General features: G+C 35.2%; 1 protein-coding gene across 2 annotated transcripts in view; it reads left to right on the top strand.

Annotated features, from left to right (window-relative positions):
* SPIN4 (spindlin family member 4) overlaps nt 1-15,949 on the top strand; it is a 245,370-nt gene that overhangs the window by 79,345 nt on the left and 150,076 nt on the right. The window lies entirely within an intron of this gene.

The raw sequence follows: 15,949 nt of genomic DNA, 5'->3' as shown, positions 1-15,949 counted from the left end.
AATGCTTTTATTTATTTATTTTTATACTTCTTTTTAAAACATTTAAAAAATTTTATTTATTGGAGTATAATTGATTTACAATGTTGTGTCATTTTCAGGTGTACAGCAAAGTGATTCATTTATATATATACATATATTCATTCTTTTTTAGATTTTTTATCTTATAGGTTATCACAGAATATTGAGTACAGTGCCCTGTGCTATACAATATAATAGTGTGTGTGTTCATCCCACATTTCTGATATATCCCTTCCCACCATGTTTCCCCTTGGGTAACCATAAGTTTGTTTTTGATATCTGTAAGTCTGTTTCTCTTTTGTAAATATATTCATTTATTTCTTTTTTTCAATTAAATTCCACAGGTGAGTGATATCATATGACATTTGTCTTATTCAGTCTGACTTACTTCACTTAGAGTGATAATCTCTAGGTCCATCCATGTTGCTGCAAATGGCATTATGTCGTTCTTTTTTATGGCTGAGTAATATTCCATTGTATATATGTACTACAGCTTCTTTATCCATTCCTCTGTTAATGGGCATTTAGGTTGCTTCCATGTCTTGGCTATTGTAAATAGTGCTGCAATGAACAGTGAGATGCACGTATAGTTATGGAATACGGTTTTCTCCAGATATATGCCCAGAAGTGGGATTGCTGGATCATATGATAGTTCCATTTTTAGTTCTTTAAGGAAATTCCATACTGTTCTCCATAGTGGTTGTACCAACTTACATTGCCAACAACCGTGTAGGAGGGTTCCTTTTTCTCTACACACTCTCTAGCATTTATTGTTTGTAGACTTTTTGATGATGGCCATTCGGACTAGTGTGAGGTGATACCCAATAGCCCAATATTTAGTTTTGATTTGCATTTTTCTGATCATTAGTAATACTGAGCATCTTTTCATGTGCTTTTTGGCCATCTGTATATCTTCTGTGGATAAATGTCTGTTTAGATCTTCTGCCCATTTTTTGATTTTTTTTAATATCAAACGGCATGAGCTGTTTGTATATTTTAGATATTAATCACTTGTCAGTTGCTTCGTTTGCAAATATTTCCTCCTATTCTGAGGGTTGTCTTTTCATTCCATTTGTGGTTTCCTTCACTGTGCAGAAGTTTTTAAGCTTAATTATGTCCCATTTGTTTATTTTTGTTTTTATTTTCATTACTCTAGGAGGTGGGTCAAAAAAGATCTTGCTGCGAATTATGTGAAACAGTGTTCTGCCAATGTTTTCCTCTAAGATTTTTATAGTGTCCGGCCTTACATTTAGTCTTTGATCCAATTCATGTTTAGTTTTGTATATGGTGTTAGAGAGGGTTCTAATTTCATTCTTTTACATTTAGCTGTCCAGTTTTCCCAGCACTACTTATTGAAGTGACTGTCACTTCTCCATTGTATATTCTTGCTTCCTTTGTCGTAGATTAATTGACCATAACGTGTGTTTATTTTTGGGCTTTCTACCCAGATCCATTGATCTATATTTCTGTTTTAGTGCCAGTGCCATACTGTTTTGATGACTGTAGCTTTATAGTATAGTTTGAAGTCAGAGAGTATGATTCCTCCAGCTCCATTTTTTTTTCTCAGGATTGGTTTAGCTATTCGGGGTCTTTTGTGTTTCCATGTAAATTAAAAAAAAAATTTGTTCTACTATTTGCAGGGCAGGAATACAGAACAGACGTGTGGACATGAGGGGGTGGGGAAGGGGGGTGGCATGAATTGGGAGATTGGGATTGACATATATACAGTGCCAAGTGTAAAATAGTTAGTGGGAACATGCTGTATAGCACAGGGAGCTCAGCTCTGTGCTCTGTGGTGACCTAGATGGGTGGGATGTGGGGCTGGTGTGAGGGAGGTCCAAGAGGGAGGAGATGATATATGTATACATTTAGCTGATTCACTTCATTGTACAGCAGAAACTAACACAACATTTTAAAGCAACTATACCCCAATAAAAATTTTAAAAATAAAAATAAAAATAATTTTTTGTTTTAGTTTTGTGAAAAATGCCATTGGTAATTTGATAGGGATTGCATTGAGTCTGTAGATCGCCTTGGGCAGTAGAGTCATTTTGACAATACTGATTCTTCCAATCCAAGAACATGGTATATACTTCCATCTGTTTCTGTCATCTCCTATTTCTTTAATCAACATCTTATGGTTTTCAGAATAGAGGTCTTTTGCCTACTTAGGTAGATTTATTCCTAAGTATTTTATTCTTTTTGATGCAATGGTAAATGTTGTTTCTTTAATTTCTCTTTCTGATCTTTCATTGTTAGTGTAGAGGAATGCAAGGGATTTCTGTGTATTAATTTTGTATCCTTCTACTTTACCAAATACATTGATTAGCTCTAGTAGTTTTCTGCTTGCATATTTATGATTTTCTATGTATAGTATGTATGTCATCTGCAAACAGGGACAGTTTTACTTCTTTTCCTGTTTGGATTGCTTTTATTAATTTTTCCTCTCTGATTGCTGTGGCTAGGACTTCCAATACTTTGTTTAATAAATGTGGTGAGAGTGGACATCCTTGCCTTGTTCCTGATCTTAGAGGGAATGTTTTTAGATATCCCCTGTTGGGAATGATGTTAGCCGTGGGTTTGTCATATATGACCTTTATTATGTTGAGGTAAGTTCCCTCTATTCCCATATTCTAGAGAGCTTTTATCGTATATGGGTGTTGGATTTTCTCAAAAGCTTTTCCTGCATCTATTGATATTATCATATAGTTTTTATTCTTCAGTTTGTTAATATGGTGTATCACGTTCATTGATTTGTGGATATTGAAGCATCCTTGCATCCCTGGGATAAATGCCACTTGATCATGACTTATGATCCTTTTAATGTGTTGTTGGATTCGGTTTCCTAGTGTTTTGTTGAGAATTTGTGTGTCTAGGTTCATCAGTGATATTGACATGCAATTTTCATTTTTTGTGGTATCTTTGTCTGGTTCTGGTGTTGGTGGAATCATAGAATGAGCCTGGGAATATTCCTTCCTCTGCAATTGTTTAGTAGAGTTTCAGAAGGATAGGTGTTAACTCTTCTATAAATGTTTAATACAATTTGCCTGTGAAGCCGTCTGGTCCTGGACTTTTGTTTGTTGGAAGTTTTTAAATTACTGTTTCAATTTCACTACTTGTGATTGGCCTATTCCTATTTTCTATTTCTTCCTGGTTTAGTCTTGGAAGATTGTATCTTTCTGAGAATTTGTCCATTTTATTGGCATATACTTGTTCATAGTAGTCTCTTATGATCCTTTGTATTTCTGTAGTGTTTGTCGTAAGTGCTCCTTTTTCATATCTAATTTTATTGATTTAAGTCCTCTCCCTTTTTTTCTTAATGAGTCTGGCTAAACGTTTATGAATTTTGTCTTCTCAGAGAACCAGCTTTTAGTTTCGTTGATGTTTGCTACTGTTTCCTTCCTCTCTATTTCATTTATTTCTGATCTTATCTTTTTATATCTTTCCTTCTACTAAATTTGGGTTTTGTTTGTTCTTCTTTCTCTAGTTGCTTTTGGAGTAACGTTAAATTGTTTATTTGAGATTTTTCTTGTTTCCTGAGGTAAGCTTGTATCACTATAAACTTCCCTCTTAGAACTGCTTTTGCTGTGTCCCAAAGGTTTTCGACCATCCTGTTTTTATTTTATTTTTTTGACAGCTTAGCATTTACTTTTTATTGAGGCCCTAAAATGTGCTTAAAATGCTCTATGAGTAGGATTTTTTTTAAGGCATAAAGCAAACTTTTATTCGCACTCTTGCTGAATTTAATTCCATTCGTTTTAGTGTTTTACTTTTATAAGTATTTTTTAAAACATCTTTATGGGAGTATAATAGCTTTACAATGGTGTGTTCATTTCTTCTTTATAACAAAGTGAATCAGCTATACATATACATATATCCTCATATCTCCTCCCTCTTGCGCCTCCCTCCCACCCTCCCTACCCCACCCCTCTAGGTAGTCACAAAGCACCAAGCTGATCTCCCTGTGCTATGTGGCTGCTTCCCACTAGCTATCTATTTTACAATTGGTAGTGTATATATGTCCATGCCACTCTCTCACTTCGTCCCAGCCTACCCTCCCCCCTCCCCATGTCCTCAGTTGCATTCTCGACATCTGCATCTGTATTACTGTCCTGCCCTTAGGTTTTTCAGAACCTTTTTTTTTTTAGATTCCATATATATGTGTTACCATATGGTATTTGTTTTTCTCTTTATGACTTACTTCACTCTGTATGATAGACTCTGGGCCCATCCACCTCACTACAAATAACTCAATTTTGTTTCTTTTTATAGCTGAGTAATATTCCATTGTATATATGTGCCACATCTTCTTCATCCATTCATCTGTCAATGGACACTTAGGTTGCTTCCATGTATACACTATCAAATGTAAAATAGATAGCTAGTGGGAAGCAGCCACATAGCATAGGGAGATCAGCTCGGTGCTTTGTGACCACCTAGACGGGTGGGATAGGGAGTGTGGGAGGGAGACTCAAGCAGGAAGAGATATGAGGATATATGTATATGTATAGCTGACTTACTTTGTTATAAAGCAGAAACTAGCACACCATTGTAATGCAATTATACTCCAATAAAGATGTTAAAAAATAAATAAATAAAATAAAACAGTAAATATAATAAAATAGAGTCAGGAGGCCAGAAGGGGAGTTCTCATGCCCTACAACAATAGCAGAGCCCAACAGGAAGAAGAAAGACTTCCTCTTCTGGCCTAGCCAGGGCTCAGCCAATGAGAGACTGTCACAAACTAGCCAGGGAAAAGCCCTATGTTTTGAACTCTTAATTTTTCCCAATAGACTCTTTGTTTACTATAGCCTTCCCAAATTTAGTTTCCCCTCTTTAAAAGAGTTCTCCTCTCCTTGCTTTGGGGGACTTGCACTTGGCTTGCTATGATTGCAGACCCTGAATTGCAGACAAAGAATTGTTGATTCTTAATAAACAAATATTTTCCTGGAGAAATAACTGGCAGTCTATTTGATTTAGATCAATACATGACACTATATTTGTCCAAATCCATAGAAATTTATAGCACCAAGAATATGCCCTAATGTATAAAATATTTTAAAAGCTCATTTAGGAAGTTGGAGCATTCTAGAATTGAATTTGGAGTTTAAAAAATAACAATCTAACAATATTACAAATGTAGGAAACAACCTCACTTATGGGGGTGGGGGAAAATGTGCTGACTTTGGAAAATGTGTAACTTTGGAAATGAGCAAGTATATAAAAATAGAGTCTAAAGAAACTGTATATATGTAATTTACTTTATAAATTTGTTTTTTAGAGGAATACAGGTTAACAGTTCTCATACCACTCTACATGTATACTAGAATTGAACAATTAAGTACTAAATAAATGGTAGATATGAGAGCTTAGTGTCTCAATGCTGGAATGAGTTTAAAGTTAAGTAAGTAAAAGAGGCTAAAATGAACCATATAGTAATAGATTAGAGTTGGGGAAATCAGTATGAACTCATGTTTAGCTAAATATATATGTACAAATAGTTACATATAGAAATACACACACACACACACACACGGGTTACTATGCATGTATATATTTTCTTGTTCTGTCAGCTGAGAGGACTTAGAAGCAAATGACATTCCAGTAGCAATGAGCACATGTAACACTCAGCTCTTGGTTTCTAAAACAATTTCTGACAAAATGATCCAGAAGCCTTTGCATAAATGGCTGATTCTAGGATTGAGGAGGAAAATATACAGGATGAGCTTAGAGCATCTTGCAGTGTCAGAAAGTAAGGAAATGCTAAACACACACACGCACACACACATACACACACAAAACACAGTGTTTGGAGGTATATCAAAGGAGCACAAGAGTCAACTGAAAAAACCCCAAATGACCAAACCTGGAACTATTGGAGAAAAATTTAAAACATTAATACTGGATTCTATCCCAAAGTATAAACTAAACATATACGGTTCCACATTGATATAAATAATTGGCTGAATAAGTAAATAATAATAACTTACCTTCAAAGACGTTTCTAACTTACCCTCAAAGGCGTGAAAGATAACTCCCCAGTTCTTAAGTCCCAGCTTCAAATAGTGACTTCCTTCCACTGAGTATATAACATGGGTAGGGAAATAGAATGGTAAAAGGGGCAGGTGATAAGGTTAACATGAATTACTTATGTTGATAGCATATGTCCTTGATACGATGTGATAAGAAATACATTTTACCTCTGTGTTTTGCTTCCCAGAAACATATAAACCTAGCCTAATCAGGAGGAAAAAAATCATCAAACATCCAATTCAGGGATATTCTATAAAATATTTAACCAGTACTCCTCAAAACTACTAAGGTCACCAAAAACAAGGAAAGTATGAAAAACTGTCAAAGCAAATAGAGCAAAGAAGACCTGATAATTAAATATAATAGGGACTTCCCTGGTTGTGCAGTGGTTAAGAATCCACCTGCCAATGCAGGGGACATGTGTTTGAGCCCTGGTCCTGGAAGATCCCACATGCCGTGGAGCAACTAAGCCCATGGACCACAACTACTGAAGACCGTGTGCCTAGAGCCCATGCTCTGCAACAAGAGAAGTCATCACAATGAGAAGCCCACGTACTGCAACAAAGTGTATCCCCCACTCGCTGCAACTAGAGAAAGCCTGCGCTCAGCAACAAAGACCCAAAGCAGCCAAAAATAAATAATTAATTTAAGAAAATCACAGTGTCAATAGAGGGAGAAAAGTCTTATAAAAATATAATATAATATCCTGGATGAGATCCTGAAATAAGAAAAAGAAATTAAGTAAAAACTGAATATGGCAATCTGAATAAACAATGAATTTACATTAACAATAATGTACCAAAGCTTGTTCTTTAGTTGTAACAAGTGTGCTATATTAATGTAAGATATCAATAGTACAAAAAACTTTGTGTGGGGATACATGGGCACTTTGTACTATCTTTGCAATTTTTATGTAAATCTAAAATTGTTCTGATATGAAAAATTTAATACAATTGCTCTTTGGAATGCCCTTTTGTGGTCCTCCCAAAGGCTTCTTCAAATATAAAATATAAGTGATTTCTCGTTTATCAATAGATATCAAATATGATAATTTTGTCACAGGTAATGGAAATCCCAAGTAAAATATCTTAATTAAAATTCAAGCTTATTGGGCACATAATGGGTATATAAATAATACAACTCTCCTCAGGACTGGATTAATTTAATGAGTGAAATCAACACCAAGAACTCAGCTTCTTTCTTTTTGTCCTTCTGTGAAATCAGATTCATAGTAAAGTTAGTATTTTTCTAAACATGGCTGTCAGCTCAGGACATGTTTTCTTTTCTTTTGTTCTTTTATTTAGATTTTGTTTATTTATTTATATTGAGATATAATTCACATATAACCCTGTGTATGATTAAAGTGTACAACTTGTTGATTAGATACATTTATATATTGCAATATGATCACCACCATTAGTGTTAGCAAACACTTCTATCATGTCACACATTTTTTTTGTTGTGAGAACATTTAAAAGCTAGCTCCTTAGCAATTTTGAAGTATATAATACAGCACAAAATATTTTTTTGTTAACATTTACCAAGATAGAGTATCTATCTAAGAGATAGCAAGGGCTTTCATTTGAGTAAATCTTTCACGATTTCCAGAACTGAATGAATCGCTATGCAAGAGGAAAGTGATTACCCTTATTGGGGCAGTTTAAGTAGGTCCCACTCATGGATATGTAGGCATCAGTCCTACCAAAACTGCTGGATGGTGTACACACTCAGGAGGTGGAATGGATTTGAGGAAAGCAACTGGACTTTAACAGTGGGCTTTATATATTTTAATTACATAACTCTGAAGTTATTATGAGATATATCACATGTCTGTACGTTAATAGTAACAGGTTTTTATCATAAATTTAATCTTTTGTAAATTATTTAATAATTAACATATTTAAAATATTATTTTGAAATATAAAGCCAACACTGATATGATACGCACCATTATCCTTTTAAATAAAATTATAGAACAAATTCTTCTTACACAGGCAAATTTTATATTGTTTCATTTTCTCTTTGAACCAATATTTAAAATTCACTCTCTTCTCACAATGCTATCATAATATTATTGGTTTTATACTTTTATTAACCACCCTATTATGTTTATTTGGAAAAAAATAATAATATGTTCTATTTAGGAGTTATGCATTCTGGTTACACATGTAAATAGCTTGGAAGTTGCCACTTTATCCTATAACAAGTAAAAAGCTGAACAGATCTAAACATCAATAACCCTTCTAGGATCTGTAAGAAAGATGAGACGCAGGGCAAACCACTCTCCCCTAGTTTAGAAAGACAGACAGGTGAGTACAGAGAGTCATGGGTTACCAGAGCAGAGACTCACAAGCAGAATCCACCATAAGAACGAATTACAGCATAGCACTTTGCTGTACACCCGAAACTAACACAATATTGTAAATCAACTATACTCCAATAAAAATTAAAAATAAATAACCAATGCCAGGGTAGGAAAACCTGAACTGTTATTAATGAAGTGTTATCAGTGTGGAAAAGTCAAAAGTTAAAAGTTCCAGGGGGACCCAGTCATATGGAGCCCTGAAATGTTGTGAGATTTACCTCTAGAAACTTGACCAGTTTCTCACAGTAAATATCTGAGAAAATTCCCCAATATGCTTCTGGCAGGGTGACTGAAAAGACTTCTGTTTTTCTTAACAAGGTCAATAGGAGAATCTAGTCAACTAGGGCCTAACCTGCTGGAGTATTATCACACCTTAACTTACTTGGGTAAAGGGAAACCCCAGTTCCAGTCAGATCTAGGCTTTAACATGGGAGAAAAGAAATACCCAAGGCATGAAAACTAAGTCTCCATTGACAGGAAAATGGATAAAAAATAATATAAAGAATTATGGATAAAGAACACACACACACACACACACACGCACGCATACATATATATTTCAGCCATAAGAAAGAATAATATCCTACCATTTGCAACAACATGGATGGGCCTTGAGGGTATTGAAACAATTTATAAAGAGAAGACAAATACTGTGTGATCTCACTTATATGTGGAATCTAAAAAAAATAAACTCATATAAACATAGAATAGATTGGTTGTTACCAAGGCAGGGTGTGGAGGATGGGAGAAATGGTTAAGATGGCCAAAAAGTACAAACTTTCAGTTATAAGACAAATTCTGGGGATCTAATTACAGTATGGTGAATATACCTAACAATGCTATGTTGGAAAGATGTTAAGAGAATAAATGTTAATAGGTCTCACCACAAAAATAAATTTGTACTATACAGGGTGATGAATATTAACTAAAATTATTGTGGTAATCACTTTACAAAATGTATATATATCAAACTGTTATGTTGTACACCTTAAAATAATGCAGTGATATATGTCAATTATATCTCAGTGAAACTGGAAAAAAAACAGCTGTGATTTAATACATTAGGGGCTCTAATGGAAAAAAGGGGAGAAATGGAAAAAACTACCCCAAGCAAATGGAAATCAAAAGAAAGCTGGAGTAGCAATACTCATATCAGACAAAACAGAATTTAGAAGATATAACAATTGTAAACAGACATGCACCCAACATAGGAGCACCTCAATATATAAGCAAATGCTAACAGCCATTAAAGAAGAAATTGAGAATAACACGATGATGGTGGGGGACGTTAATACCCCATTCTCATCATTATATCATCCAGACAGAAAATCAATAAGGAAAAAGAGGCCTTATATGACACATTAGACCAGATGGACTTAGTTAATATTTAAAAAGCATTCCATCCAAAAGGAGCAAAATACACTTTCTTTTCAAGTGCACATGGAACATTCTCCAGGATAGATCACATGCTGGGCCACAAAGCAAGCCTCATTAAATTTAAGAAAATTGAAATCATATCAAGCCTCTTTTCCGACCACAACATTATGGGATTATAAATCAATTACAGGAAAAAAAACTGCAAAAAATCCACAAAAACATGGAGGCTAAGCCATATGTTACTAAGCAACCAATGGACAACTGAAGAAATCTAAGAGGAAATTCAAAAATACCTAGAGACAAATGATAACAAAACAAGATGGTCAAAAACCTTTGGGACACATAAGTCCCCTTCTGGCCTCCTGACTCTATTTTAATTGAGGTTTCTGTTAATTATTTTTTGCCTATGCTTTTCCCATCAAAGTATCATGCAGATAGTTTCACTGCCCTGTGCTTAACTTATTCAATCTTCAACCCAAACCCTGGTCAATCAGTTATATTTTCTATCTAGTTTTACATTGTTCAGAATTCTTATCATTGTTACTAGACGATGCATAGTCTCCTCAGGCTGGCTTCCTTCAGTTAACAACATTCACTTAAAATGCAGCTATGTCTTTTTGAAGCTTGTGTATCTTTTATTTTTTATTAATGAATAATATTTCATTATAAGGATGATTTGACATTTGTTTACACATTCACTTATTAATGGACATTTAAGTTGCCTCCACTTTAATTTTGGAATTTAAAATATTCTCAGACATTATTACATCAATTATTTCTTTTGATCCACCCTTTTTCCTCTTCTGGTATTGTAATTATATGTATGTTACACCTTTTCAGGTTACTTTACTGTTGTTAAACTTCTTTACTGACCTTCTCTCATTCATTTTCCTATTTTCATTTCAGTTTAATAAATTGCTATTCACCTATATTTAGGTTCACCGATTTTTTTCCTTCATCATGCCCAGTCTATTGATGAGTTTAACAAAAGCATTCTTCATTTCTGTTATAAATTTTTAGAATTTCCTTTGATTTTATTTAGAATTTCCACCTTTCTGCTTACATTGCCCCTCTGTTCTTGAATGTTGTCTATTTCTTCCACAAAAGCACTTAACATATAGTTATTTTTAAATTTCATGTCTGATAATACTAACATCTATGGCGTATATTAATCTTGTTCTGATACTTGCTTTGCCTCTTCTGAATGTTTTTTTTTTTCTTGTGTTTTAGCACACCTTATAATTTTTTGTTGGAAACAAAAAAAAATGTATTAGGGGAGAGAGATGGAGGTAAATGTGCTTATAATGTAAGAATTTAAGTAGCCTTAGCTGGGAGTCGGGCTGTGTTTAGTGTTGGCTGTTTCTGGAGGTATCAGAGTCTTTAAAGTACTCTAGGGCCCTTGCTTTTGTCTATTCTCTTAATTTTTTGCTTCCCTAGGTATTACTCATTAGAGACAGTCTGTCCCATGCAGCTCTTTCAGCAGCTATAATCTACTGCTATATAGGAATCCTGTTGATGTGGTGGTTAGGTGTGGGGCAAGGAAATTTTTGTTATAATATTTGATTAAATATCAGTCATTTAGTAAGCCTGTGCCACTTGGCTATGGCCTTTACATATGTTTCTCCAGAAATATAGATCCCCCTCCTCCTTTTGTATTCAAGAAGGCTAGATGTGGCTTTATGTGGGAGCAGCCATATTCCACAAGCTGGAACAAGGCTCTGGTAAACACTTTTTTCCTAAGGAGTAGACATTTGTCATGGAGGAGATTCTGAATGTAATTCAGTTTTCTTACTTTGTCTTTTTACCTGCCAGAGTTATCAGGGTACCTTTCTCATATATTCATATTAAGAACTTGGTGGATTTGTAGAGTAAACCCAAAAAACTGTAAGAATCCTCCCAAGGCTGCAGTTTCTATGAAATTTTTATTCTCATTTCACACTCAGGCTCTATAAATTTATCAAAATTACCATTTAAGTGTTTGTACCAGTTTATGGATCCAGAACCTCCTGCTCCAGTAAAGCAGACCTCAAAGTGACTCTAGCTCTGCCTTTATATCCATAATTCAGGGTGCAGGTTTTTCCTCCAACCTCAGTTCTCTGATGGTTCTTAAAAAATAGTTGTTTTTCAGTTTGTTCAGCTTTTTCTGGTTTTATGGAAGACACTGACAACTTATAAGCTCTCTACTGTCAGAGATAAATCCCAAGGTCTATCCCAGATGTTCTTATACTTATGTTGAATCTTGAATGATGAGGATAATTAGGATTTTTCCTAAAGAAGAGAAAGGCTAAGGTAACAGCACAGGCATGTGAATGGCAATATAGATAGCATGGCTTAGAGGAAGGTGGTCAGACAGTTCAGTTCAACTAAAGAGTAGTGGAAAAGAAAGAGTAGAAGATAAGATCTGCATTAGAAAATCCCAGGCTAGAGGGTCCATGGGTGGGCTTCATAAAGATTAATAATCATCATGATATGTATTTTAAAAGTTTAAACATATGTGTATTTTCTTAGCTTACCACTTTCTTTAAAATAAACCAACATATCACCAAAGAAATTATGTAGTTCACAAAGACCCTTGCATGCTACTAAACTTTATATTTTATCTTATCAATAGGAAACATTTAATGTTACTCAGGAAGTAACATGTTTGAATTTGTGTTGAAATACTATCACTCTGACAATTGTAAAAGTAAGGTATAGTTAGCTCTCATTGTGTTCTCTAAACTTCTTAACAAGTATTTATTACTCCTTACCCCTCCAGTGTCATAGGGATATTGCCTATTTTAAAAAAAAAATCAAAGAGTCTGCTTGGACCTTTACCCGGTTTTCTCCTCAAATCCTTGTGCTTTGGTTCAGCTAACAGGAATCACCTCTCTGGACTCTGACAAAGACATTTTATAACTTACTAAGGAAACCTTGTTATGGAAGCAGAGAGTCCTAAAAGCAAATGCTTCACTGTTGACTTCACTTAAATAAATAAATGAAATCTGCTACAGGATTCTGTTTTAATATACTTTCGGGAATAGTAGAGGAGTCTAATACTACCCTGGGGCCAAGTTCGAATATTATTAATTATTCTGTGTATAGAATTCTGCTTATAGGGTACTTCAAATTAATAATAATAAACAAATGTATTAGAAAGAGAAATAATAAAAGTAATAAAAAATAAGAAGCATTATTCTCAAGGTCCTAATGGTGCTTCTAATGTTGCAAGCTCTGCTTGATTGGCAGTTGTTAGTTTGTGCTTATATAAAAGCTGCTTTAACTCATTATTTTCAAGTCTACACAATTGATTAATCACAAACAGAGACATATTATCCAGAATCAGCTTTGAAAAATGGCAAGGCAACTAGATTAGAACACATATTTTACAAGAGATAATTTAAGATTCACATATAGTTGTAAGAAATAATACAGGGAAGTGATGTTGGCAAAATGTCAAACTAAAACTCTCCAAGTCCTTGTTCCCACATGGAAATACAAAACAAGCAGACCTTAAAACTAGATTGTGACTAAAATAACTTTATAGGAGCTCTGCAAAATAGTCAAAGGTGTATAGCCACCAAGAAAATGCTCTGTCAAGAAAAAGCCACATTCAAAATAGAAATAAATTTTGTGATGGTTTTATTCATCCTTGTCCCTCTCCTTCCTCATTGAAATACAATATTGTTTGAAGGAAGCAGTAGCCTGGTCCTCAGTTTGATTCCTCAATTTGGAAGGGGCAAAGCAGACCTAATTTTCAATATTCTAACCTGTCTGGGAAGTGCATGAGGGAACACTCTATGTTTCTCCTGACTCAGACTTCAGACAGAGGAAAACAATGTAGTTTACATCTTATGCTAGGAAAAGCCTTAGGAAAAGAAGGCACTGCTCATGAAAGCTGTAGGGTGACTATGGATCTGCAAGTGCCTGGTGGCAAGAGATTTGGGGTATAGGAATACAATTGAAAGGTTAAGGTCCTGAGAAGAAGCATGGTTGAGATTTGGGGGGAAAAGAATTAAGGTAAAAAGAGTCACATAAATAGGGGTATCAAAAAAGAAGATACAGGGGGTTTCCCTGGTGGCGCAGTGGTTACTAATCCGCCTGCCAGTGCAGGGGACATGGGTTCGAGCCCTGGTCTGGGAAGATCCCACATGTCGTGGAGCAATTAAGCCTATGCGCCACAACTACTGGGCCCGTGCTCTAGAGCCCACAAGCCACAAATACTGCAGCCTGTGTGCCTAGAGCCCGTGCTCTGCAATATAAGAAGCCACCACAATAAGAAGCCAGTGCACCACAATGAAGAGGAGTTCCCGCTCGCGGCAACTAGAGAAAGCCCACATGCAGCAACAAAGACCCAATGCAGCCAAAAATAAATAAATTTTAAAAAAAAGAGTACACAGGGCCAGGCCATATGCATACTCAGAAGAGGCACAAGAACATCTTAAGCCTTCAACCAGTGATGACCGCACGGTTTAAGATATGCCCTGACAATTTGTCAATGCCTTCTCTGGTGTGGAGTCAGTCTTCAGTGACTGGGAGATGCGGCTGTGCTTTCAAAAACTTAATTTTTAATAAATACTGCAATGCATTCAATGAAATAGGAAAACATTTTCCATTCGGAGAAAGAAAATAAGGACTTCACAAAATCACAGGCTTCAGATTACTAGGCAAAGAAATTAAAATAGCTATCTCAAATGTGCTCAAAGAACTAGAGTGAAACATGGAAAAAGAAATAAAGGAAATTGGGACGGACAGCTCCAGATCAAGATGGCGGAGTAAGAAAATCCTGAGCTCACTTCCTCCCATGAACACACCCAAACTACAACTACATATAGAACGACTATCTGTGAAGCTAGGTATATAAAGGAAAGGCCACATTGAGATGGGTAGGAGGGGCAGAGATACCATCTAGTCAGAACCTCTCAGTGTGGCCACCCACAAGTAAGAGGAATATAACAACCATGACGTTCCCCCCAGAGGAGTGAGGGGTCTAAGCCCCATGCCAGCCTCCCCAGTTCAGAAGTCCTGCACAAGGAAGGAAAACCCCCATAACATCTGGCTTTGGGAATAAACAGGGCTTATGTCCAGGAGAGCTGGAAGGCTGTGGGAAACCAAGACTCTGCACATGAAGGGCTTGAGCACAGACACCCCCACTCCACGTCTCAAGGCAGAGGCAGCAGCATGCCCAACATGCCTGCCCTGGACAGGCCCTCCAAAGTGGAATACCACAATAAGTTTAGTTAACATTTATTACCACACACAGCGATAATTTGTTTCTTGTGATTAGAACATTTAAGATCTACTCTCTAAGCAACTTTCAAATGTACAATACAGTATTAATTGTATTTCAATACTTTTAAAATTATATTTTGATTTCCTCTTTGACTCAATAGTTATTTAAGGTGTGTTGTTTAGTTTCAACATATCTATGGATTCTCACATTTTCTTACTGTTATTGATTTCTAGTTTTATTCCATTCTGATCAGAAAAAGTATTTGGTATAATTTCAGTCTTCTTAAGCTGTTAAGACTTGTTTTGCGACCTAAAGTGATTTAACTAGAGATGTCCCACTTTTGCTTTAGAAGAATGTATATTCTTTCACTGTTGGTGGAAAGTTCTCTATATGTTTATTAGTTCCATTTTTTAGGGTAGTTCAAATCAACTATTTCTACTTTCATTTTCTGTTTGGTTGTTACATGTCTTATAAAAAGTAGAATATTGAAGTCACCTACTATAATTGCATTGCTTTCAATTTTCCCTTCAGATTTGTCAATATTTTCCATATGTATATTCTGACTTATCCTGTTGAAATAACTCTTTTATCATTACATAATGACTTCTTGTCTTGACTAACCATTTTGTACTTAAAATTCTTTTTTTCTTGTATAAGTTCTTTCTTTTATTTATCATTTGCATGAATTGTATTTTCTAACCCTTCACTTTCATTCTCTGTGTGTCCTTAAATCTAAAGTAGAGAGCATATCACTGTTTTTTTTTAAATCCATTGAGCCACTCTTTGTGTTTTATTAAGGGATTTTAATCCATTTGCCTTTAAAAGTAACTGTTGATAGATAAGGACTTAGTATTGTCATTTTCTCAATGTTTTCTGTCTGTTTTGCTATTGTTTTTTTCTTTTCTTCTTCTCTTGATGTCTTTCTTTGCTTTCTATTTTTTGTA

This window comes from Balaenoptera borealis, assembly GCF_965194805.1.
Source record: "Balaenoptera borealis genome assembly, chromosome: X".
In the NCBI taxonomy this organism is placed as follows: Eukaryota; Metazoa; Chordata; class Mammalia; order Artiodactyla; family Balaenopteridae; genus Balaenoptera; species Balaenoptera borealis.
This window is presented reverse-complemented; position numbering and strand designations above follow the sequence as displayed.